The sequence below is a fragment of the Rana temporaria genome, chromosome 5 (genome assembly GCF_905171775.1).
Source record: "Rana temporaria chromosome 5, aRanTem1.1, whole genome shotgun sequence".
Lineage (NCBI taxonomy): Eukaryota > Metazoa > Chordata > Amphibia > Anura > Ranidae > Rana > Rana temporaria.
This window is the reverse complement of record NC_053493.1, coordinates 295,116,269-295,142,331: the sequence shown is the minus strand read 5'-3', so window position 1 is coordinate 295,142,331 and position 26,063 is coordinate 295,116,269. Positions and strand designations below refer to the sequence as shown.

Here is a 26,063-nt window from a genome sequence, read left to right as displayed (position 1 = left end):
AAACCACAATAACAAATAAAACATTGGTTTGCCTCAGAATTCTAAAAGGTAGAAATGAATAATTGTATGCCAGGACTAATTTTAGGAGCTTGACAATTAGGGTATGAAATCCCTAAACTGAACACATGAAACATCAAAAAGAGAAAATAGGTCTGTTTTTGAGAGTCTTTAGTGATAAAGAAGCCGGTTTTGTCTTTCCCTAAAGACTTATGATAAACCAGTCCTTGCGAGTCCAGATTGGAGCTCCTTGCCTGTTGTCATATGGCATAAGTGCCTTAGATAGAGGCCTCCCAGTAACGGCATATGCAGAAGAGAATGTTTGTGGTCAGGAGTCCTTGGGAAAACGCCTTTAAAGTGGTTGTAAAGGCAGTTTTTATTTTATTTTAATGCATTCTTCGCATGAAAATAAAAAGCCTTCTGTGTGCAGCAGCCCCCCTATACTTACCTGAGGTCCATCTCTATCCAGCGTTGTCCAGGAGTGCCTCAGCTGTCTGGGACCCTCCCATCCAACTCAGTTAGCCAATCAGGAGAGAGAGGGGACGGGGCTGAACTGCAGCTCCGTGTTTGAATCGATATGCGGGGCTGCAGCTCAGCTAGGGAGGAGCCAGGAGCACCAAAGAGGGACCCAAGAAGAGGAGGATCTAGGCTGCTCTGTGCAAAACCGTTGCACAGAGCAGGAAAGTATAACATGTTTGTTATTTTAAATAGGAAAAAAAAAATACTTTACAATCGCTTTAAATGTCCTGGCTCTAAAAAAATCTATACAGTGACAAATAACAGATGCCAGTAATGAGAGGTTCAAACTACAGTTCTGCTTTAAGGGCAAAGACCATGTTCCCTTTTTTTTTTTTTTTTTAAAGAAAAGTGTCTACTAGCTTTACAGAGGAAATCAGATTTCTTTCAATGCTAAAACAGGACTTGAAAGCAGGTCTATGTTGCATGAAACATTTTTAACAAGGCCTAGTTCTAAACTAACATGTTTTAGTCAAATGTCCTAACTGCCAGCCTAGATTAGTCTTGTATTGTTCCCTTGATAAAGCCCAGTACAACACTTGTGATCAAGTGTTTGAATGACAGGTCTGGAATGGCAATATGACAAGTCTGATAAATGCAAGAAGAGTTTATATATCAGAATAGACCTTTGGGCCTATGTGATCCTTTATGGCCAGCTTGATCTATGTTGCAGCTTATCAACCCTTAGATGCCTTATCTTTATTTATTCAGCCATTTTTTTTCCCCCTGGTGATCCTGCCAATAACACACTATCTTAGAATGACAAGACACACTCATTATGAAGGATCAGAATTGTCACCCTAGGGCAGGGACTATGCGAGTACTACAGACCATCTCACCCTCTCCACTTCTTCATAACACAGTGGGAGCCGTTCTGTAGTCAGAGAGCTAAGAACTGATAACTCCTTATGAGTTCCTAGCTGTCTGGTTACCACCATCAGAGGCAGGCAGGAGCTCACTAGATTTCACAGCATCAATGGTCATTTTTTTTTTTTGCAAATATCAAACAAATATAACAAAGTACTTTCAATTGTGTATTTAACAGACCAAAGGGGAGCAACTAAGAGAAGTTCATTGGTGAAGTTTATATACATTTTAAATAAATCCTGTTTGCTTAAAATACCAAAACTTACTGGTATTTCGAAATATTCTGCATATCTTTCCAGTGCTTTATCGAATCATTAGTCATCCGGGAATCAAATTGAAAAAAAAAAAAAAAAAAAAGACATATGCTCATCAAGTTCAACCAAAGGACAAATAGATTAAAAACCTTGCCTCCACAGAACCGTAGACCCAATGGATTTAATTATCTCTCACACCAATATATATTCATTACTGTCATCCGGGAAAAAAAACAAAGGTTCTCTCATAGGTACAAATTGTGGCCAAAGAGCTGCATATTTGCACAAGATGAACTGTCCTCGTACATCACTGTCAATATGAAAATCTGAATAGTCATTGTTGGCAACAAAATAGCCCTTCACATTTCTTTCAGTTGTGTGGCCTTGTAAAGGGGTTTGAAAATTCCAATAGTAATGTATGCTTTAACCAGTTGTGGGCATACTACACAAAAACTTCAGGGCTGCTTCACATCACAATTTCTGCGTTCTGGATGCATTTCTATTTATTATGCTTTTTTGATGCAGTTTTCCCCCTTTTTCTTCATCTCAATTGTGGACACGTGTGTTCCGATGCATCTTGCCACATTCCAGATGCGTTCCATACATAAAAAAAATGCAGCATGTTCTACTTTTGTTAACTGCACTGAAATGCACTGCACTGGTATTAATTTGGAACTTTGGAATTCATGTCCATGCGTTTTCTAATGCAGAATACAAAAACGCACAAAAAAAAAAACACACACACACACACACACACACACACACACACTTGAACCAGGCCTCAGAATAACCCAGAGCATATGTAATATGGCTAGTCTCTCTGCCCCACTACTGCTCCTCCTCTGGCACATGCCAGCAATTCCTAACTGTCATAATGATAGCTGGGAGTTGCTGTGAAAACACAGTAGTTATAAAAAACTGTTGCTGAAAAAAAAAAAAAAAGGCCCATTTGATTCAGTGTTTATAAAACAATGTTAAGATACAAGCACAAAAAGATACAATGTAACATTGTTACTTTTGTATCTACTCTGTTTCATTCATCTACAAATCAATGGAATGAGGGAGAAGCATAGCCAAATCTGAAAAGAGGCTCTGAAAAGATCCCGACCATATGGTCAGGATCCACCCAGAACAATGGACCGGCACCCAGCTCAGCCTCTGAGGGATCCGCCAAGAGCCTGAGCCAGCCTCTCCTGCCCCCTCCACAGCCCAGCACTCCAGAGATCGCTAGAGGGACAGAGCAGGGGGCTGGTAACTGATAGTCCTGGCAATCGGTTTAGAGCGAAGGGGGGAACTGAGCGATCAGCAGTGTTTGACAGAGCTGGCGGAGAACAGATGCAGCATAGGATCAGTGCATCCACATAGTTGAGTATAATGGATTGTTTTTTTTTTAGCCATACTTCTCTTTTAAAGCAACCTTACAACGATAAATAAATGAGATTATATATATATATATATATATATATATATATAAAATGTAACCAATTCACCCTGTTCTCCCCTTTATTATTATTTTGCAGATTTGACTTATAGTTTTTTCTAACCATTGAGCTTTAGCCTTTTTCATTTTAATTCGTTTTGTATGTTACTTTTATTCCCTAGTGTTGCATTAAAAAAAGTGCACAATTAAAAAGGGAAAAAAATATGCCATTTGTAAATATCGTACCAAAATCATAATTTTGGTGTAATTTTACATGGAATGAATTATAGCATAATATTATATGTTTTTTTATTTATTGTTTTAACCAACACTGATCAGAGTAAAACAAATAATGTTTTCTGCCTATGAATTGCAATAAAATATATAATAATAAAAAATTGCAAGACAACATCATCAAGAAAAAACCTTTTTCCACGGATAAAAATGAATAAATAAATGACAAAGATATTGTTAAATCTATTTTGACTGTACAAGTGTGAGTTGAACTGGTGAAAGTATATCTCCATCCATTGAAAAACGTTGTCATATGCTACCCTGATATCAGCAAGGGACATTACATTAGCCTCCAAAACATCAAAAACAAGATTACCGGAAGTCTCGGTTCTGTCCATATGGCATGGCCATTAAAGTGCCTAATGCTGGTATCACTCTTCTTTGATGGATTTTCAATAACGTAACATAAAACAATAATTTGAAAATCCATCTGCAATACATTAAACCCTGTGGAAAGGTATAAACAAACACTGCAGTCTTCATAAAAAATAAATAAAAAATGGAAGATTCCCACTCAGAACTGAAATAACATTTTTTTTAGTGGCATTAACTTTTAAAGAGTGTACCTCAAAGCAACACAGGAATAGTATGCAGAGCAGAACAATTGATGTGAACAGGTGGTGTGGCCAGTATTGTGTCATGTTTACTTCCTCTTGAGTTATCATTTTAATGACAGCTATATACAATCAATAAATGCCATCATAGGAAAAAAAAAAGAAGAAAACACAGTCTGAGCAGTCTCTAGTAAAAAAACACTTAAAAGCCGTGGTTGCTTTCCTAGTACGCTAATCTTGTAATAGATTTAACCTTGCTTTTCAGGATGCATTAAGCTCTAGCAAATATCTCGATAAAACATTCCGTTAGCACATACATAACCGCATGAAACATTTAAAGTAGTTCAGAACAAGTTTAAGTACTCACCCATGACATTGAGTCCCAACAGCAAGGCAGGGAAATCCAGAGAAAATAAATGGAGATCAAAATCCCCCATGGTATGTCATGCAAAGAGAGAAAAAAAAAAAAAAAAGTTAGAAAATATACTTTACGTTTGACTTACCATTTCAATTCAAAAGCAGTGAGGGCAAAGACTAAAATAAAAAATAAAAAAAAATAGCTACACAAAATTTTCTTGCTATTTTACTTTCACATTTCATAGAAATAAAAGGAAATATTTAAAGAAATTTGGAACCAATGTGCACAGAAGTTGAGATGAAAGTATACAGCAATAATGTTCATGATGGGATTAATCCTGGCTAGCCTGGGCAAACATGGGCAATGCTTACCGGGGTGATCATTAAATCCTAGCAATCGTTGTTATATACAATTGTGCATAGTATTGACCACACAAAATTGGAGCATTGTTGTGATTAATCAATACTACATGTTGCATACCATTGTTTGCCAAGTGTGTGATGCTGGTGATCAATTGTGGAGAGACGATCCCTCTAGCAAAATTTGCCCATGTGTGCCCACCTATGTTGCTTATAGAAACTGATGCTGGAGTTTTGTTTTAAAAAATGTTAGATTTAAAAAATAAGTCACTTTGAATTTTCGAAAAACTGAACTAGTCATCTGGTGATATCCCTAGCCATATACACAAGGGTGTGCTTGGGCTAGTTTTTTAATTAACATTTATATTATTTAATCAAACAAAACCAGTTGTGATACAGATGGTGGATGTGTTACTATTATAACCACCTTGCTTGTAAAAAAAAAAAAAAAAAATAAATTATATATATATATATATATATATATATATATATATATATATATATATATATATTATTTTGAAATCCCATTTCTATGATTACGACTCCATTCAGGTGTGATGGTTTATTTTTTGACACATGGCATTTAGGGCAGCCCATAAAAAAAAAAAAGAAGAAGTATAGCCCCCTTAATCAATTTGCCTGGCCTCTAATCTACATGCAGGGAACTGGACACATGGATTTCAATGAGGTTTTTATTTTTGGAAGCACACAATTAGAGCCCGAGGCTTTAATTGGCTTGAAAAAAGGGTGGGCTCGGGACGCAAAGCACTGCGCCCACAGCCCACCCATTTGTTTGACAATGGAAAATGAATATTCGCTATTGTCTTCCTGCTTCTCCTCCCGGACGAGGGATCTGCAAACACACAGCCAGCCCCCCCCCCCCCCCTCCTCTCAGTACCACAAACAGAGAAGATGAAGTAGAAGTAGATATATATATATATACACACACACACACACACACACACACACACACACACACACACGGTTCATTATAAAGCTGGTATGTTAATGATGAACTAATTGTGGTGTTGCTTCATTAATCCTTATTTTATAGTGCTCTTGTATGTTTTTCTATGCATTTCTATGTTACAGTATATGATAGGACTTTGAGATGTTCTAGATATAAGGGGTAAATAAAAAGGGCTATAGTGTGATCCCAAGGCAACCAATTTGTTGTAGGTGGGGGGGGGGGGGAGGGTTTAAATGCATCATTAGGGGAAGGGGGACATTTTGTTGCTATTATTCATAATGTATTGCGTTGATGGGAGGGGATTCAGCACAAAAAACTGTTATGCCCACTTTTTGCCTGAAAACAATGCCAACCTGAAGTTTTATGCCAGACGGCAACTCTATTTACTAGAGATGAAAATATAAAATATATCAGAAATTAAAAAGGTAAAGCATGTAAGCAATCCCACATGTTGGACTTTTTTTTTTGATAGTCAGTTAAACTCTCACAGCAATGAAAACGAAAGGAGGTGCAACATTGTTAGAAACAGCGCGGGAAATCATCTTATGTTCAGGAACCTCATGTGTTGATATGAACATCTAGGGCCAGATCCACGTAGCGGATCGTATTTTTATGCAGGCGTAGCGTATCCTAGTAACGCTACGCCGCCGCAACTTTGAGAGGCAAATGCTGTATTCACAAAGCATTTGCCTCTAAAGTTACGGCGGCGTAGCGTAATTCTCCCGGCGTAAGGGCGCGCAATTCAAATCTATGTGATGGGGGCGTGTTTTATGTTAATACGTCGTGACCCGACGTAAATGACATTTTTTTTTAACGGCGCATGCGCTGTCCGTGGGGTTATCCCAGTGCGCATGCTTGAAATTAAACCGGAACAAGCCAATGCTTACGACGGTGACGTCATTCTACGCAAATCCCTATTCGCGAATGACTTACGCAAACGACGTAACATTTTCAAAATTCGACGCGGGAACGACGGCCATACTTAACATAGGATACGCCTCATATAGCAGGGGTAACTATACGCCGGAAAAAGCCGAACGCAAACGACGTAAAAAAAAAGCGCCGGCCGGACGTACGTTTGTGGATAGCCGTATCTAGCTAATTTGCATACTCAGCGCGGAATTCGATGGAAACGCAACCTAGCGGCCAGCGTAAATATGCACCTACGATCCGACGGCGTACGCCTGTCGGATCGAGCCCAGATTCCGTTGTATCTTGTTTTGTGGATACAAAACAGAGATACGACGCGGGAACTTTGAAATTACGCGGTGTATCCATTGATACGCCTGCAGAATTCTTCTGTGGATCTGGCCCCTAGTGTATATAAATGGCCCTGGTTCAGAGAAATCCACAGATACAAAGAGGTAAGGGAAGAAGTGTTAGTGAGGCCTGTACAAACCAAGATAGATTTATGTGTATTAATCCATTGCCAACAAATCACGGAATTAACTTCTTTAATAAGACCAGCATAATATGGGTTCCAATTAGTAGCTATGAGAATCGGTACCCAAGAATAAGAATAAGAATAATATTAAATAAAGCTGCTGGCAGGAATGTAAAAGCAATCTGATTTTCTATTCACAGACACATTTCCAGCAGCTGATGCTGGTTTGGAAAACATGCTGAATTTAAAAGTATAAATGCAAACCAAAGCAAAGTCACTCTACTAGTTTTTACAAAGTCAGGAGGAAGTTCCAACCACAGGACATGGATGGTGTAATCACAGTGGTTTATGACTTAAGTAATACCACAGGCCCCATGTGATCCTTAGATGCTCTTTTCCCTTTGTAAAGAAGGTTACAAATTAAAACATTGACTTAAGGCCCCTTTCACACGTGCGGACCGTTTGCGGATGAAAAAGGGACCTACATTGAGATCACGGATGTCAGAGGATGAACATCCGCTGACACCCGATCTCGTCCGCCTCCGCAAAGATCTGATTTTGCAGACGGAAGAAAATCCTATTTTTCCTTCCGTCTGCGGATCGGATGAACACGGACACACGGTCCATGTTCGTCCGATCCCCCATAGGGGAGAGCGGAGAAAAGACAGGGCGGTCCCTGCACAGTGTGCGGGGACCGCCCTGTCATCCGCCGGCTCAGCGGGGATCAACGAAGCGATCCCCGCTGAGCAAACGGAGGCGGAACATTACTGATCCGCCCTGTGTGAAAGGGCCCTTACAGTCCTACAATAATATACAATACCTAAAATAAACACCCAACTAAGCATGGTCCATTATCTAATCTTAGAAAATCTATCCAACTTGTACCGATCAACAATTGCTTTCAAGATGAACTACATGTGACTCGTAAAATTTGAATTTAGACACATCAAGGAAAATGTTTGCGCCTCTAGACAGGTACCTTCTGTTTAATTTAAAGCGGGGGTTCAACCCAAAACATTTTTTTAACATTACATTCAGCCGAGTTGTCAGAATGACAATTGGCTTTTTTTATTTTATCCCCGTACATACCGTATTTTCACCGCCGCTTCCAGGTATGTCTTCTGCGGGACTGGGCATTCCTAATTGATTGACAGGCTTCCAACCGTCGCATACAGCGCGTCACGAGTTGCCGGACTGCGAGTCAGGTCTATAAGGCGCCTGTGCTCCGACGTTCGGCTTCTTTCGGCAACTCGTGACGCACAGTATGCGACGGTCGGAAGCCTGTCAATCAGTTAGGAACGCCCAGTCCCGCAGAAGACATACCCAGAAGCGGCGGTGAAAATACGGTATGTACGGGGATAAAATAAAAAAAAAAAAAAACAGCCGATTGTCATTCTGACAACTCGGCTGGATATAATGTTAAAAAAATTTTTTGGGGGTGAACCCCCACTTTAAGTTTCTCAGATCTGAATGTAAACAGCATCTCACAAAAGTGAGTACACCCCTCACATTTTTGTAAATATTTTATTATATATATCTTTTCATGTGACAACACTGAAGAAATGACACTTTGCTACAATGTAAAGCAGTGAGTGTACAGCTTGTATAACAGTGTAAATTTGCTGTCCGCTCAAAATAAATCAACAGCCAGCCATTAAAGTCTAAACCGCTGGCAACAAAAGTTAGCACACCCCTAAGTGAAAATGTTGAAATTGGGCCCAGTTTGTGTGATGAGTTATTTTGAGCGTGCAGCAAATTTACACTATTATACAAGCTGTACACTCACTACTTTACCTTAGAAGCATAAACAATATATTAGAGGTTCTAAAATACTAGTCAAAGGAAATACATGATTGACAAATGTCACCTTTCACATCATGGAGGCACACAAGAGTACACCTTCAACGTTATACATACAAATTGTGCCAACATAATCATACAACATAAGACCTAAAGAATTTTTTTTTTGGCAACAGTCCCTATCCCACCTGACAGACTCAAAAGCTATTTTGCCATAGAGAGTGGACAGGTGCCATCTATGCAAACCTGATAATCCCCCAGAAATTCACTGCTGAAATTGGAGCCAACGGTAATTAGCCGTAGAGGGGCCAATATTAACAAAACTGACTTTGTAAATAGCATTTTGAGTTGCAATGAAATATGTTCCACCTTCAAAGTGTTAGGTAAGTTTTGTAAATCAAAGGGTAAAATATCCATATTAAGTCAATTTATTTCCAATGCCGCAACACTATATAATGCAGAAAAGTCCAAAAGAGGGTAAATGCTTATGAAAAAGGCTGTAGGTACAGTTAGGAATCCCTGGCCCCAGGATCCTAAGCTTTAGAAAGAAGTGTCCTTAAGAACACAGTCAACCAGATTAGTTCACACAGCAGGGTTCCAAGTATGAACAAGCAAAGACAGAATGAAAAACAAAAGCCTTTGGCAGTTAGGATGTCTACCCTGTATGCTACATTTTCAATACTGAAATTTGCCTTAAAATAAAAGTTCAGTCTCAGTGATAATGGTCTTCAACACCCGACATACAGGAAAATCTCTCCACTATGGACAAAAACACTAATAAAAACCCGACAGAGATTTTAAAGGAAACGTATAGTCAAATGCCGCGTACACACGATCAGAAATTCCAAAAAAAAAAAAAAGTCAGATGCAAGCTTTTGGTCGGAAATTCCGACCATTCCGACCATCGGACTTTTGCTGTCAGAATTTCCGCCAACAAAAGATTGAGAGCAGCTGTAAGTAACCCTGCGCTTCCAGTAAATGGTGTAGCTGCTCACACGGCTAATTGAAAAAAAAGCAAAGAAGATATGTGATGTGTAAGTGTAGCGCTCAAAACAATACAATAAATAGTGAAATAATTGTATCAAAAATTAACATAAATAGTGATCACTCACTGTATGCAAACAGTGTATATATAATACATAAGGATCTCTCACAGTGACAAACAGATGTGAGAAAAAGTGAGTCCATAGACAAATTATATGTAAACATAAATGAATAGATAGTCCACCACGTGTTCTGGAACTCAAACTTTGAAGTGATTCATAACAAACGAGACTTCTTGTGTATAACATATTAACCCTCCACCAATAGGATTGCAGGCTTACCGGAGCGCGTGGACTCAAATAAATTTCAATCTCTTATGAGTCAAATGAGCGTGAAAACTCATATGAACGGCAGGAGTGTCCTTATAGGCAAAGGACCAATACACCCGATCATCAACCAAGGCGGATTCGACCAATGTAGATTAAACAGTACTGATAGTTGCACACAACTTGCCATCAGTTTAAATCAATGGTGGAAGGAGATGGAGAAGGAGAGAGGAGGCAACATAGCGTAATCTCATATGAAATAGTGAAATTTAATAGATAGTTGCACTTACATGAATGTTGAAAAAATGCAGCGCATATAAGTATATATATATATATATATATATATATATGAGGCGGAAATGGAGTCGCCCCGATGCGTTTCGTGTTATTACACGTCGTCTGGGGTGTTACTCCATTGCAAAAGATTGAAAGCAGGTTCTCTATTTTTCCGACGAAAAATCAGCTCATCTGTATGCAATTCCGATGCGTAAAAAAACATGCACGCTTTGAATCAAGCAGAAGAGTCGAACTGCCTATTGAACTTCATTGATCTCGGCTTGTCATACGTCTTGTACGTCACCACGTTCTTGACGGTCGAAATTTCCGACAAGATTTGTGTGACCGTGTGTATGCAACACATGTTTGAGCCAACATTCCGTCAGAAAAAATCCACGGTTTTCTCGTCTGAATTTCCGATCGTGTGTACGCGTCAAAAGAAGGAGTAGAGAAACTGCACTGAAAATGATAGTTGCCTGGATCTCTCCGACTTAAAAAAAAAATATATATATATATATATATGAAGACCCAAAAGAAGTAAACAGCAAGCAAGTCAGATTTTAAATCAGTTTGCAACTTAGCATTTTAAGGAGTGGTCATCAATGACATTAATGTTCTCTTAGTACAGGTTTCCATGAACTCTTCCTTACTTTATTCAAAACTAATTGGTGTCCACAAACACCAACAATCTTTTCTTGGAGTATGCATGCAGCTGTTAGATGATGAAAGTTCCAGCAAGTCCTGTACAAACATCCATGTTTGCCTTAGTCGACATGCATGCTTGCTCCAATGGAGTGTAAAAGGGAACAGTCATCATGCATTGCTCATGTTGTCCACCGTTTACTAGCAATCTGTAACTACATACATTGTAGTCAGCTACAGCAGCAAATCTGTAACTAGCTACATATTACCAGAGAAAATAATCACTGTTCTGTAATGGTCACAAACCTCTCCTACAAAAATGTGCTGATTTTACCTTATGCACTGACAACCATTCATAAAGACTGATGGAGGAGATAGCCCATATAAAATTATGTTGACACAATTTTTATGTATAACATTGAAGAACTACTTATCACTGTGGCTATGAATGTGCAAGACTTTTTTGGTAGAGAAGACTGAGTTTAGTCAGCTAGAAGCAGTTAAATTTAAAACCTAAAAGGGCAGTAATGCTATTTTTTTTTTATTTATCGGACAAAGGTCGCAGTTGGCTTCCATAGGCAAAATGGCAATACTGGAGATCAGAAGATTGGTGAAAAGACAGTGCTGGACTCCTGGGCTGGCAACTGTGTTCCTTAAAAGTGAGGAGTTCCTCTATATCAGTGGTTCTCAACCTGGGGGTCGGGACCCCCTCGGGGGTCGAATGATGATTTGCCAGGGGTCACCGAATCCTGGGCTGTTCCAAAAGCCTGCACCGCTCTCCCAGCCTTTTTGCTTACTCAGCCTCTTCGCAGGCGCCCATTGAGCATGGCTGGGGGGGCAGAGACTAGAGGTCAGCTGACTGGTGATGAATGTGAAGTGGGAGGGGCTGGAGAAGACCCTATCTCCTGATTTCGGCAAAAGTGTCACTGCTACGAGACACCACAAAGGGGTTTTAATATTGTACAAGTGGAAGGAACTCAGGGAGCTCTAAATGTTAATGGGGTAGGGGCGCAAATTACTTGTCTTGCCTTGGGTGCTCACAACCCACGCTACGAAAATAATTTTACTGTTAGGGGTCCCCACAACCTGGGAAATTTTATCAAGGGGTCACGGCACTAGGAAGGTTGAGAACCACTGCTCTATATAGTAGTGTTAAAGTCTCATTGTTTTTAAAGCGGAGTTCCACCCAAAAGTGGAACTTCCGCTTAATCCACTCCTCACCCCCTTATATGCCACATTTAGCATGTATTTTTTTTGGGGGGGGGGGCTTCTGCCCAGGCGGCCCCTCCCTTTAGGCGATCCCCTGGGACACGTGACAGGTCCCAGGTGATCGCCTGTCCAATCAGGTAGCGCAGCGCCGCTCGCGCATGCGCAGGGAGTGCCTGGCCGTGAAGCCGAAAGCAGCTACGGCCGGGTGCCCACAGTTAGGATGGAGGCGCTGGCGGAGAAGGGGGGAGAGAAGCGGAGCTTCGTGCGGCGCATTGCTGGACAGTGGATCAGTGAGTATATTTATCAAAAGCCAGCAGCTATGCTTTTTGTAGATGCTGACTTTTAATAAAACATCAAAAAAGGCTGGAACTCCTCTTTAACCACCGGGCCTATTCTGGCACTTCTCTCCTTCATGTGAAAATCACAATTTTTTTGCTAGAAAATTAATCAGAACCCCAAACATTATATATTTTTTTTTTTAGCAGACATCCTAGGGAATAAAATGGCAGTCATTGCAATAGTTTTTGTCACACCATATTTGCGCAGCAGTCTTACAAGCGCACTTTTTTGGGGAAAAAAATCACTTTTTTGAATTAAAAAATAAGACAACAATAATTTTTGCCCAATTTTTTTATATATTGTGAAAGATAATGTTACGCCGAGTAAAATGATACCCAACATGACACGCTTAAAAATTGCGCCCGCTCGTGGCATGGCGTCAAACTTTTACCCTTAAAAATCTCGATAGGCGACGTTTAAAAAATTCTACAGGTTGCATTTTTTGAGCTACAGAGTAGGTCTAGGGCTAGAATTATTGCTCTCGCTCTAACGATCGCGGCGATACCTCACTTGTGTGGTTTGAACACCGTTTTCATATGCGGGCGCTACTCGCGTATGCGTTCGCTTTTGCGCGCAAGCTCGTCGGGACGGGGCGTTTTTACATTTTTTTTTTGTTTTCTTATTTATTTTTATTTATTTTTATAATTTTTTACACTGAAATAAAAAAAAAAAAAATATATCACTTTTATTCCTATTACAAGGAATGTAATAGAAAAAAGCATGACAGGTCCTCTTAAATATGAGATCTGGGGTCAAAAAGACCTCAGATCTCATATTTAGGCTTAAATGCAAAAAAAGAAAAAAAAATTAAACTGTCATTTTTTTAAATGACAGAAAAAAAAAATGTTGCTTTAAGAGGCTGGGCGGGACTGACGTTTTGACGTCACTTCCGCCCAGCAGAACTATGGGGACGGGCGAAGGAGATTTTTCCTTCAGTCTCGTCCCCAGTCACTTGCCGAACGGACCCGATCGCCTCCGCCGCTACCGACGGCTACGGTAAGCGGCGGAAGGCGCGGGAGAGTGGCGGGAGGGGGGGGGCCCCCTCTCCCGCCACCGATAACGGCGATCTCGCGGCAAATCCGCCACGGAGACCGCCGTTATCGTTTACAGGACCGTCGGCACTAAAGATGCATACCTCGGTTGTGGCAGCAGCTGCTGCCGTTACCAAGATATACATCTTTAAAAACAGGACGTCTTTTTGACATGAGGCGGTGGGCAAGTGGTTAAACAAACACATCTGTACTGACCATTCTTGATTACATTTTCATTATAAACACTACATCCAACGCTGTATTGTGGCCTAGGCATGGGGCAGCACTTTGCAGGGGGGCAGCACGGAAAGAGTACCCGGCGGCTTGCGCTACACTGTTCGTGTCAACCAAGCTGCTTCTAATTCTGACTGTGCCATTATACTGGACCACAAACCTTCCTCACTGTGCTATACGTGCTGCACCATTGGCATGGTTATATCTTCTTAGTCCTCTCCATAAAATTATCAAAAATGTGTGCTAAAAGTAGAACTATAGGCAACACTTTTTTTTTTTTTCATTTTGGATAGAGTAAGGGAGGATTATAGCCCCTGTCAGTTTATTTTTTACCATCCATGTGCCATTGCAGAGATTTCCCTTCACTTCCTGCCCCATAGCCAAACAGGAGGTGAGAGGAAATCTATCCCCCCCTCAGAACTAGTGTCCCCACTCTAATTTCAGGGCAGGTCTTAAACAGAAAGTGGTGTGGCCTTGACAGGAAGGGATGGGTCATATTTAAATTAGGGGGTGCGTGAGTTTAGTCAGGCCTAGGGCAGCACAAAACCTAAATACACTACTGACTGCATCCTTCATGTTCTTGTTGACTGGTTCCCTGAACTTCCTGTCAGGGAGTGCCCACTCATAAAATCAATATCATTCATCGAGTTGTAGCCATTATTCATGGAACTACATCTCAGCAAGCACTGAATCATCGCTTATGTGTGTGTCGCGAATCCTATATGTATTTTAGATGGAAGGATAATGCCTGCACCCACCTGCCCAGTATGTGACATCGGTGTCTGTCTCAATTTTTTCTCCATCTTGTGTTGGAGATAACGGGAACCTACAGTATCCCTGTTGGTGGCCGAAGCGGAGGCACGTCTGCCCACATATGATCAGGTCACTATAAGCAGACTTGGATGCAAACTTATTGTGTTGGGTCCGATCAACCTGAATAGACTTGGGCAGTGGGTAGATATCTGGCCACCCATAGGAATACCTTGTTGTACATTTTTGATCCATGTAATTAGGGGTCAAAAATAGAAGGCTGGAACACCCATGTGAAAGGGGGGTTAGGGTGACTCCATAGGACTCTGTAAGGGGAAGGAACCACCTTGGAAATGGAGTGTGGCCTACATAATCTGGATTGAAGGAGCGCTATAATATAAGAAGCAGCAGCATACATTATACATCTTTACATCTGCATTAGATTAAAAAATAAATATATAAATATATATATATATATATATATATATATATATATATATATATATATATATATATATATAGGCATTCATATCACTTTAATACTTACCCGTCTGGTTCCGGGCAAGTCAATTCCTTGTTCTTCTAGCTCTACTATCCTGACACTTCCAAGTTTAGATAGTGTTTCTCCCTCTCTATTCTTTCTTCCTCTTATCACGGGCCACTAAATCACTAGAAGTCAAGTGATGACACAGCAACCAAAGGCTGAGAGTGCAGTACGGGACAGGCTATTCAATATCAGCAGCTCTCATAGGTCTGAACTATTACAAAGAATTGGGTCTCTCAAAAAAGGACAGGTAAGTATTTATTGTGGTCACATAGGGGTTCATTTACCAAAACTGGAGAGTGCAAAATCTGGTGCAGCTCTGCTAAGAAACCAATCAGCTACCAGGTTTTTGTTGTCAAATCCTAAAAGAGATGTATGTCCCCCCCCCCCCCCCAATCATACTTTTTACCTAGGTGGATGCCGCATCGGTTCGATGTTGCATCATACCCCTGCCGGCTCCAACACTGAAAACTGAGCGTTCTAACACCACCGATCGCTTGGTTCTCATAGCTCCCTGATAAGAAAGGTGGTAACTGTCAGTCAGTCATCGCTCTCTGCTCCCCCCCCCCCCCCCGGCCCGGATTTACTCCCTTTGCCGCCCCAAGGCGTGGTCCTTCAATGCCGCCCCGCCAAAAAAAACTGAAAGTCCCCCAACCCTGAAAACGCACCTACATAGAAAATGTATGATGATTGAGGGGTGATCTGTGTACGGTGTGAAGAATTGAGGGGTGATCTGTATACGGTGTTCAGGATTGATCGGTGATCTGTGTATAGGGGATTAAGGGGTGTATGGTGTGCAGGAATGAGGGGTGATCTGTGTATAGGGGATTAAGGGGTGTACGGTGTACAGGAATGAGGGGTGATCTGTGTACGGTGTGCAGGAATGAGGGGTGATCTGTGTACGGTGTGCAGGAATGAGGGGTGATCTGTGTATAGGGGAATGAGGGGTGATCTGTGCATGGTGTGCAGGATTGAGGGGTGATCTGTGCATGGTGTGCAGGATTGAGGGGTGATCTGTGTATAGGGGATTGAGGGGTGATCTGTGTATAGGGGATTGAGAGGTGACAGAAGCGACATTTAGGATAATTAGGGGGGAGATGACGGACATTTGGGATAAGTGGGGGACATTTGGTATAAGTGGGAGGGACATTTGGGATAAGTGGGGGGGCGGACATTGGGGATAAGTGGAGAAGAGGGTGATGCTCTGTGGATGTGTGTAGACTGTGCGAGTGTAGTTTGCCCTATGTGACTGTGTTATACATGCTGAGTGACCATTTACAGCAGCACACATGTCCATGGAACAGCAGAGGACTCATTGGACTGGAAGCAGCTCAGTGTCCTGAGTCTCACAGCCAATAGGAAGCCAGGAAAGTCGGCATGCACTTCTTGTGAGGAGAGAGGCAGAACTCACAGTGCTGGTTTTGCCTTGCAGAGGAGGATTAGTTGCAGTAGCAGCTGCTCCCTCGTCTCACCTGCTTTTTTTGTTCTGATCTCGTCTGCCACACTCACTGGCTGTCTGCCATAAACCAACGGGGAATATCTTGTCCCAGATACTGCGGTCAGGAGGAGGAGGAGGAGGAGGAGGAGGAGGAGGAGGAGGAGGAGGAGGAGGAGGAGGAGGAGAAGAAGATAGCAGACTTCACTAGCATTAAGGACAGGTTAGCCCCGCCGCCTCACATGACCATTTGCCCAATCACAGAGCGCCGGCCACCCAGCTGACAATAAACATGGCGGTCGGATCACAGGGGGACACAGGAAATAGAAATTAGGCTGACACGGGATTTCGGCCCCCCCACACTGCGCGGCGCCGCCCCTGCACCCACTGCCACCCCGAGGCCTGGCCTTGTCAGGAATCTGGCCCTGCCCCCCCCCACTCACTCACTGGAGTGCTGGGCTGTGAAGGGGGCAGGAACGGCTGGCTCAGCCTCTCAGTGGCTCACTGAGAGGCTGAGCCAGGTGCAGGTCCAGACATGGGGGTGAATCCCGACCATATGGTTGCAATCTTGCCAAGCCTGGACCGGCTCTGTGACTTCAGCCCACTGTCCGCTGAAAACAGGTCACAGGAGGGCAGAACAAACAGCACCCCTGTGATCCATAAGAGAAGTATAGCCAAACCAGCTTTGGCTGTACTTCTTTATTTGAAAAAGCTGAAGATAGAAACTGATTGGCTACCATGCACATCTGCACCAGATTTTGCACTCTCCAGTTTTAGTAAATTAGCCTCTGTGTGACAGGATCACTTTAACGTCATACTACCAAAATACCCTTAAAAAAAAAAAAAAAAAAATAGATTACTTCCTACTCTCTCACCTTACCAACCCTCCTCCTCTGCAGCATATAATTGTGTCCAACATGTCAGCATCGGCACAAGTGCAGTAGATCACAGCACCTCATCAGCAATGACATTTAACTGTGCTAATCTGATGAAAGCTAAAATCTGATTGGTTGCTTCAAACAACTGCCTTTGCATCCCCTAGATCTGTGGTCATCAACCCTGTCCTCAGGGCCCACTAACAGGCCAGGTTTGCAAGATAACTGAAATGCATCACAGGTGATATAATTTGCTGCTCAGTGATTGCAGTATTCTAGTCTGCATCTCCCCAAGGTAATACATAAAACCTGGCCTGTTAGTGGGTCCTGGGGACAGGGTTGATGATCACTGCCCTAGATCATGGGTTTTGGCCCTCCACTATGGCCCTCCAGCTGTACAGGAACTACAATTGCCATCATGCCTAGTCATGTCTGTGAATGTCAGAGTCTTTCTATGCCTCATGGGACGTGTAGTTCTGCAACAGCTGGAGGGCCGTAGTTTGAAGATCCCTGCCCTAGATAAGCTGCAAGTGTTTGACAGAAGAAAAAAAAAAAAAAAAGAAAAAAGGAGGGTGGGGGGGATGTTTCGCAGTAATGTCCCCCTTTTTATTCATGTCATGAAAATTGCTTTTTTTTTCTGGGATATTTTTATATAAAAATATTTTTTTTAATAGTGCCTCATTAGGAGATGTCCTAATTTATATAAAACAAGTGCATTAATGCAAAACATACAAAAAAAAGCCAAACAAACAAAAAGACCGTTATTTATGCTGTTTCATGTCGGCATGCACATCAGCACATCCCATTTAAGCCGCTCTTACCATATATCAAAGCAGATTTATGCTATAAAACCTAAATGGGAAACATGACAAATAGACATCTGTACAGGGACACTGCATGCCTGGAAAAAGGCATTTTAGAAGCAAAATACAAATGTGAATTTTTTTTTTGCAGAAATTAAGGGATTTTCAATCATCCCCTCCATGATTTTTTAGAAACAAAATTTACAGCTTCTCTAATTTACTAGCGTTTTACTGCAGCCACAATTATAACTCACATTTTGAAACACAATCCCATTGTTTTGGTAGAAAAACCATGTTGGAGGATTTCATGCTAAAATGATTATGCTTGCATGCATGCAAGTAAGCCAGGAGACATATACAGAATGTAATAAAGATCTACACTTTTATGTACATCCAACTAAAACACAACACTGCATTTTCCTGGCAAGGTGCATGCAAAGGGTTAACAAAAGGGAGATTACCAAGATATACTAGTTCCAATACCTTGGTTGTGCTGAGCTAGATTTAAGCTTTGCACTGTGATATCTCATTAGTCATCAAAGCTCAATAACTACAACTACATCACCAGCTCAGCACAACTTGGATGGCAAGCTTTACTATGTTCTATGAACCAGAGCTGGTTAATCTTTACTAGGTGAACCCTGCCCCCCCCCCCCCTACCCCCCTCTACTTCATCTTACGCTAGAAACTGATGACATGAACTTGGACTGCTGGAGCCGAATGTGACTTCATGTAGCACACATCCATGCATTCTGCTGATCAACAAGTGGCATTTCGAGATAAAACAGACAATTGCCAACCTAAGATCCTGCCAAGAAAATGACCTACACAACAGAGAAGTGTGGAAGCTCATTTGTAGAGCAATTTGGTCTCTGTCATAATATTATATAAAAAAAAAAAAAAAAAAAAATACATAAATAAATAAATAAATAAATAAATATATATATACACACACACACATACACACTGTATGTATATATAATTGTTTTTTTTATTTATTATTATTATTATGAGCCATAAATAATGAAACAAAGTTAGAAAACTATACTGTATTTAGTCAACTAAAGCTACCTTCACCCAAACTTAAAGCTAGCTTCAACCAAATCTGTGTAAATTCTGGAGGCTGCTGTCAAACTCAATCACTTGTTGGCTTCATATATCTCGAGGACTCCCATGGCAAGATATCCCAGAAGTATTTAGACCAGCTTTTCTCAATCTTTTTACCCCAGAGGGAACCTTGAAATAATGTTAGGTCTCAGGGAACCCCCTGCTAAAATCAGTTTATGGAAGGACAATGCCCCATAGGCCCCTTTCACACTGGGGTGGCGTCGGTGGTAAAGCGGCGCTATTTTTAGCGGCACTTTACCGCCAGTTTTGCAGCTCTATTTGGCCGCTAGCGGGCGAGGAAGGGTTAAAAACCACCTAAAAAGGCTAATTGCCGATGGTATAGCCCCGGTGTCCCATTGATTTCAATGGGGAGGAGCGGTATACAAAGATGCATCTAGCAAGACATTTTTTACCGTCCTGCTAACGCACCGCTCCGGTGTGAAAGCCCGCGGGGCATTCACACTGGAGACACAGCAGGAGCTGTTTGGGGTTGGTTTCCAGGTGTTATTTTTAGCACAATAGCGACCCAGTGTGAAAGGGGTCTTTCATTGGGGATTAGTAGAGATGAGCTTTTGCATTCTCCATCTTTAGCCTGAACACTGAAACTCCAGAGATTTGGTATTTTGCAGTCCCTCAATATATAAGCTGGCAACTCAGTGGATTAAAATGCTAAAAATCTCTATTGGCCAAACAAGTACATCCAATAAAACAATGCTAATGCATTTCAGCCGATGTGGTCATAGCACAATAAAAACACAAAATGTACACATGTAGCCAATAAAGATTTTCAATGTTCGAGTCCACGGAGTTGCCGGCTTATATCCATCAACATGCCATGCTCTGCAGGCTGGGACACTGCCAGCCCCATAGCTCATGTGAGCAGGAAATTATCCAGCCAGTAGCTCAGAGTTAGGCCCCTTTCAGACGTCCGCTCCGTCTGTCTGTTCATTACAAGTCCGTTAACGGACTTGTAATGAATCCCTATGGGGACGCGTCCGTTAGCGGATGGAGCATCCGCTAGCGTCCGCGTCAGTCGGGTTCCGCTTTTCTGAACGGAAGAAACCCTATTTTTCTTCCGTTCGGCGGAGCTGAACTGATGCAGACGGACAGACGGTCCGTCTGCATCAGGTTCCCCATAGGGGACAGCGGAGCAGAGACAGGGCGGTCCCTGCACTGTGTGCGGGGACCGCCCTATCCGCCGACAGCTGAGCGGGGATCCCCGCTGAGCCGACGGAGACACACGGAGCGGACCCGGAAACGGTCCGCTCAGTGTGAAAGAGCCCTTAAAAGAAAAAAAGTGAGAGATTCAGAGATAAGGTTAGAGATGCGATTGGAGGATGCCCAAGCTCATCTCTAGTGGGTTTTGAGAAGAATGGCCCCTTTACAGTGGTGGTTACAATGCTACTCTTACAAATGGCTGAAAAGACAGCTGGTGTAATGCCGCTGCCACTTAAAAAAAAAAAAGGGGGAAAACTGCGCTAAACTCACTTACAAGTGAGGAAAAAATGTATATATGACCTCTAAATAGAGGAAGGAATAAAAAAATTTGTGAAAAATGAATTTAAATAGGGGAGTGCTGCTGCCTATTCAAAGCTCAAATACTTAAACTTTTGTATGTATGCTGCTGGCACTGCCAAGAACTATCCACTTGCTTGTTCAGCGGAGATCGCCATGTTGATCCCCGCTGAGCCGGCAGATGACAGGGTGGTCCCCACACACTGTGCAGGGACCGCCCTGTCAGATCTCCGCTCTCCCCATTTGGGGGGGGGGGGGAATATGGGGGTTGGAAAATCGGATGAACACGGACGGTATGTCCGTGTTCAATCGATCTGCTCTGCAGGCGGGTGGAAAAATAGGATTTTCCTCTGTCTGCAGAATCGGAGCATTGCGGACACCGATGAGATTGGGTGTGAGTGGATGTTTACCCGCTATCTCATAGGGATTAATGTATGTCCCTTTTTCATCCGTAAACGCATGGATGAAAAAGCGGACATACGGTCCACATGTGTGAAAGGGGCCTTAGCAACCTCTAGGAGGACTCATACTTGAGAATGGATGATTTAGATCAGGGTTTCTCAACCAGGGTTCCTCCAGAGGTTCCTCAAGTAATTTCTGGCTCTTGGATACGTTCCTGCTGAATCTTTTTAGCTATCTGTAAATGGGGTAATTCTTCCCAATGACCACAAGTGTAAGGAGCATTCTTCCCATTGACTACCACACGAATGTATTACGAGTTATAGATAAAGTCATTTTTAGCAGGCGTTCCCTGAGATGGAAAAGTTATTTCAAGGGTTCCTCTGCATTGAAAAAGGCTGTTTAGACCAGTGGTCATCAACCCTGTCCTCAAGGTCCACTAACAGGCCAGGTTTTATGTATTTCCTTGGGGAGATGCAGACTAGAACACTGTAATCACTGAGCAGAAAATGATATCACTTGTGATGCATTTCAGTTATCTTGCAAACCTGGCCTGTTAGTGGGCTCTGAGGACAGGGGTGATGGCCACTGATTTAGACCACCGACTATAGTCATGCCTTGCTCTTCTGATGGATTCCCCATTAAGCTGAAATAACGAATAACTGGGCAGTCCAGCCAAGAGCAATACAATTATTCTAGCCTTCGGAGGAGGATGGAAACAGAAAGCAATGTAGGTGTATGTGTATCAATATTGTGAAAAATAAAAAATACCTGGCCAATAATTCAACCCACTGATGCCTTCTAAAAGCTCAAAGCATTTGGCTAGTGCTGACCTTTAAATACTAATTTTGCTAGATGGAATATTAAATTGTGTTATGCCATGGGAGCCAACAAATGCATTTACAGTCTGCACAGTGCTGTAACCTACAGCAACCAGATTTCAATCTCCCGACGTCCGATCAGAGGCAGACGTCTGGCGATTGGTTCTTGTGGGTTATGAAACAGCGCACATCGTCATTGCTCTTTGTCTTACTGAGAAAAACCAGACTGTTGATCCTGAGGAAACTGATCAGCACAAATCCACGTTCATCCAGAACCTCTCTTATACACTAATCATGAATGAAGAATGAAGAGGATTTTTATAGCTTGAATCCTCTTCCTAGATTATGACAAGAGGGCTGTGAACCGATCTACAAATATCCATACCCACCTTCATCACCCGGATTACATATCTATCTCATACATACATACATACCAGGGGCGGACTGACAACTCATGGGGCCCCTGGGCAATAGAAGATTATGGGGCCCCTCTGGCTTACAGATGACCACCACGCCAGGAGGTAGTGCAGAGGCGGGCAGCTAAAATCTTGGGATATTCACATTAAAAGCATGTCATTTTCGGACATATCAGGGACAGATCTAAAAAAAAACACAGATTTTTACATACTGTCCCTGGTTTTACTGAGCCTGGCAACCCGGATGGGGCCCCCTAGTGGCATGGGGCCCTCGGGCAGTGCCCGAGTGACTCAATGGTCAGTCCGCCCCTGATACATACATATACATATACACACACACACACACATACATACATACATACATACACACATTTTTATTCCTCCCTCCCCCCAATACCTGACCTGGATCCTTACAGAGGCACATAGTATGTCATATCTGGAATAAGTAGAAAAGTGACATATCCAATTCTATCCTGTCTGACACTGCAATATATCTACCACTCCGGGTGACAGATATCCTACTATGTGCTCTACCAATTATATCCATTCCAAATGCTTCCTACTCTTCATTCTTGTAACTTTCATTTTGACACTGACACTAAAATTCTACATAAATGGGACCATCAAATCAGACAGGTTTCCTAATGGAGAAAAGGAATAGCAGTACTTATCTCCCTTTGAAAAGAAATGTCACCTGCTGCTGGTCCAGGGATGGGCTCTGGATAACATGACAGGCATGCAAACTAGCATTTAAATGTGTGATTTGTATAGTGTACCTACACTCAGGACACAACACTTACACAGCAGATCATCAGTGCATAGCAATGCAGATGGGCTACCCAATATGGAACTTCAAGCAAGGATCGCAGATGATCAACAAATGTTAGAATGAATGGGAAGATGTAATGTGGATGTCACAGGTGATAGGAGTGTGGGGACAGGTACATCTGTTGCACCCAGCAGTGATCAGTGACACAATCAATGTCACCATGAGCAGCAGGAAATCCAACTTCCTCCATAGATATGTAGTTGAAGTTGTGATGAGTGCAGCCGATGAGATCTACAGAGAGCAGCAATCACCCACCGACTCGCCTACAGTGCATTCCCAGCCAGACACGCCGGTGACAGCGCCGGCCGGGACACCTCCATCTGCAGAGAGGCTTCCCACTGCATCCATTAACCCACTCAGCGCCGACTGGGAGTGCAACGCATTGCGGAAAGCCCCGAGGTCAGGATCGGTACAAGTTCTACTCCACACTCAGCAGACAAGAGGGAACTAACCTGAGCGGGCAGGACGGTAGGTACTGTGAGCAGTGCGGCGGCTCCGTCCAGTCCGGACACATCGGAGGTGGGATGACAGCGGATGGCTCTCAGGTCCGGGCTCCTCACTGTCACACCTGCAAAGCTGCGCAACCCAATGTGGAGCTCATACCCCCCTCCCTGTCCCTACTCACAGCTCCTCCCACCTCACATCCTCATTGGCTGCACCGCGGCTTTCTCAGAGGATTGGGGTTAATGAGCTGCCTGCTGATCTGAGCGGACCATAGACTATGGCATATGTTGTAGGAGATCAGGAGGTACCAGGACATCTATATAATACTGGGAGATCAGGAGGTACCAGGACTTCTATATAATACTGAGAGATCAGGAGGTACCAGGACTTCTATATAATACTGAGAGATCAGGAGGTACCAGGACATCTACATAATACTAGGAGATCAGGAGGTACCAGGGCATCTATATAATACTGGGAGATCAGGAGGTACCAGGACATCTATATAATACTGGGAGATCAGGAGGTACCAGGACATCTATATAATACTAGGAGATCAGGAGGTACCAGGACATCTATATAATACTGGGAGATCAGGAGGTACCAGGACATCTATATAATACTGGGAGCTCAGGAGGTACCAGGACATCTATATAATACTAGGAGATCAGGAGGTACCAGGACTTCTATATAATACTGGGAGATCAGGAGGTACCAGGACTTCTATATAATACTGGGAGATCAGGAGGTACCAGGACATCTATATAATACTGGGAGATCAGGAGGTACCAAGACTTCTATATAATACTGGGAGATCAGGAGGTACCAGGACATCTATATAATACTGGGAGATCAGGAGGTACCAAGACTTCTATATAATACTGGGAGATCAGGAGGTACCAGGACATCTATATAATACTAGGAGATCAGGAGGTACCAGGACATCTATATAATACTAGGAGATCAGGAGATACCAGGACGTCTATATAATACTGGGAGATCAGGAGGTACCAGGACATCTATATAATACTGGGAGATCAGGAGGTACCAGGACATCTACATAATACTGGGAGATCAGGAGGTACCAGGACATCTACATAATACTGGGAGATCAGGAGGTACCAGGACATCTACATAATACTGGGAGATCAGGAGGTACCAGGACATCTATATAATACTGGGAGATGAGGAGGTACCAGGACTTCTATATAATACTGGGAGATCAGGAGGTACCAGGACATCTATATAATACTAGGAGATCAGGAGGTTCCAGGACATCTATATATACTGGGAGATCAGGAGGTACCAGGACTTCTATATAATACTGGGAGATCAGGAGGTACCAGGACATCTATATATACTGGGAGATCAGGAGGTACCAGGACTTCTATATAATACTAGGATATCAGGAGGTACCAGGACATCTATATATACTGGGAGATCAGGAGGTACCAGGACTTCTATATAATACTGGGAGATCAGGAGGTACCAGGACATCTATATAATACTAGGCTAGGAGATCAGGAGGTACCAGGACCATCTATATAATACTAGGAGATCAGGAGGTACCAGGACTTCTATATAATACTAGGAGATCAGGAGGTACCAGGACTTCTATATAATACCAGGAGATCAGGAGGTACCATGACATCTACATAATACTGGGAGATCAGGAGGTACCAGGACATCTACATAATACTGGGAGATCAGGAGGTACCAGGACATCTATATAATACTGGGAGATCAGGAGGTACCAGGACATCTATACAATACTGGGAGATCAGGCGGTACCATGACTTCTATATAATACTGGGAGATCAGGAGGTACCAGGACATCTATATATACTGGGAGATCAGGAGGTACCAGGACTTCTATATAATACTGGGAGATCAGGAGGTACCAGGACATCTATATAATACTAGGCTAGGAGATCAGGAGGTACCAGGACCATCTATATAATACTAGGAGATCAGGAGGTACCAGGACTTCTATATAATACTAGGAGATCAGGAGGTACCAGGACTTCTATATAATACTAGGAGATCAGGAGGTACCAGGACATCTATATAATACTAGGAGATCAGGAGGTACCAGGACATCTATATAATACTGGGAGATCAGGAGGTATCAGGACTTCTATATAATACTGGGAGATCAGGAGGTACCAGGACATCTATATAATACTGGGAGATCAGGAGGTACCAGGACTTATATATAACACTGGGAGATCAGGAGGTACCAGGACTTCTATATAATACTGGGAGATCAGGAGGTACCAGGACATCTATATAATACTGGGAGATCAGGAGG

At 42.6% G+C, this 26,063-nt stretch overlaps 1 protein-coding gene across 1 annotated transcript in view; it reads right to left on the bottom strand.

The window, feature by feature from the left end:
- Positions 1 to 23,887, bottom strand: part of EPB41L3 (erythrocyte membrane protein band 4.1 like 3) — a 323,029-nt gene extending 299,142 nt beyond the window's left edge. Inside the window, exon 1 of the mRNA XM_040354005.1 lies at positions 23,761 to 23,887. The gene's annotated coding sequence lies outside the window, so the exon portion shown is untranslated. The remainder of the gene's footprint in view (positions 1 to 23,760) is intronic.
- Positions 23,888 to 26,063: the final 2,176 nt, after the last annotated feature.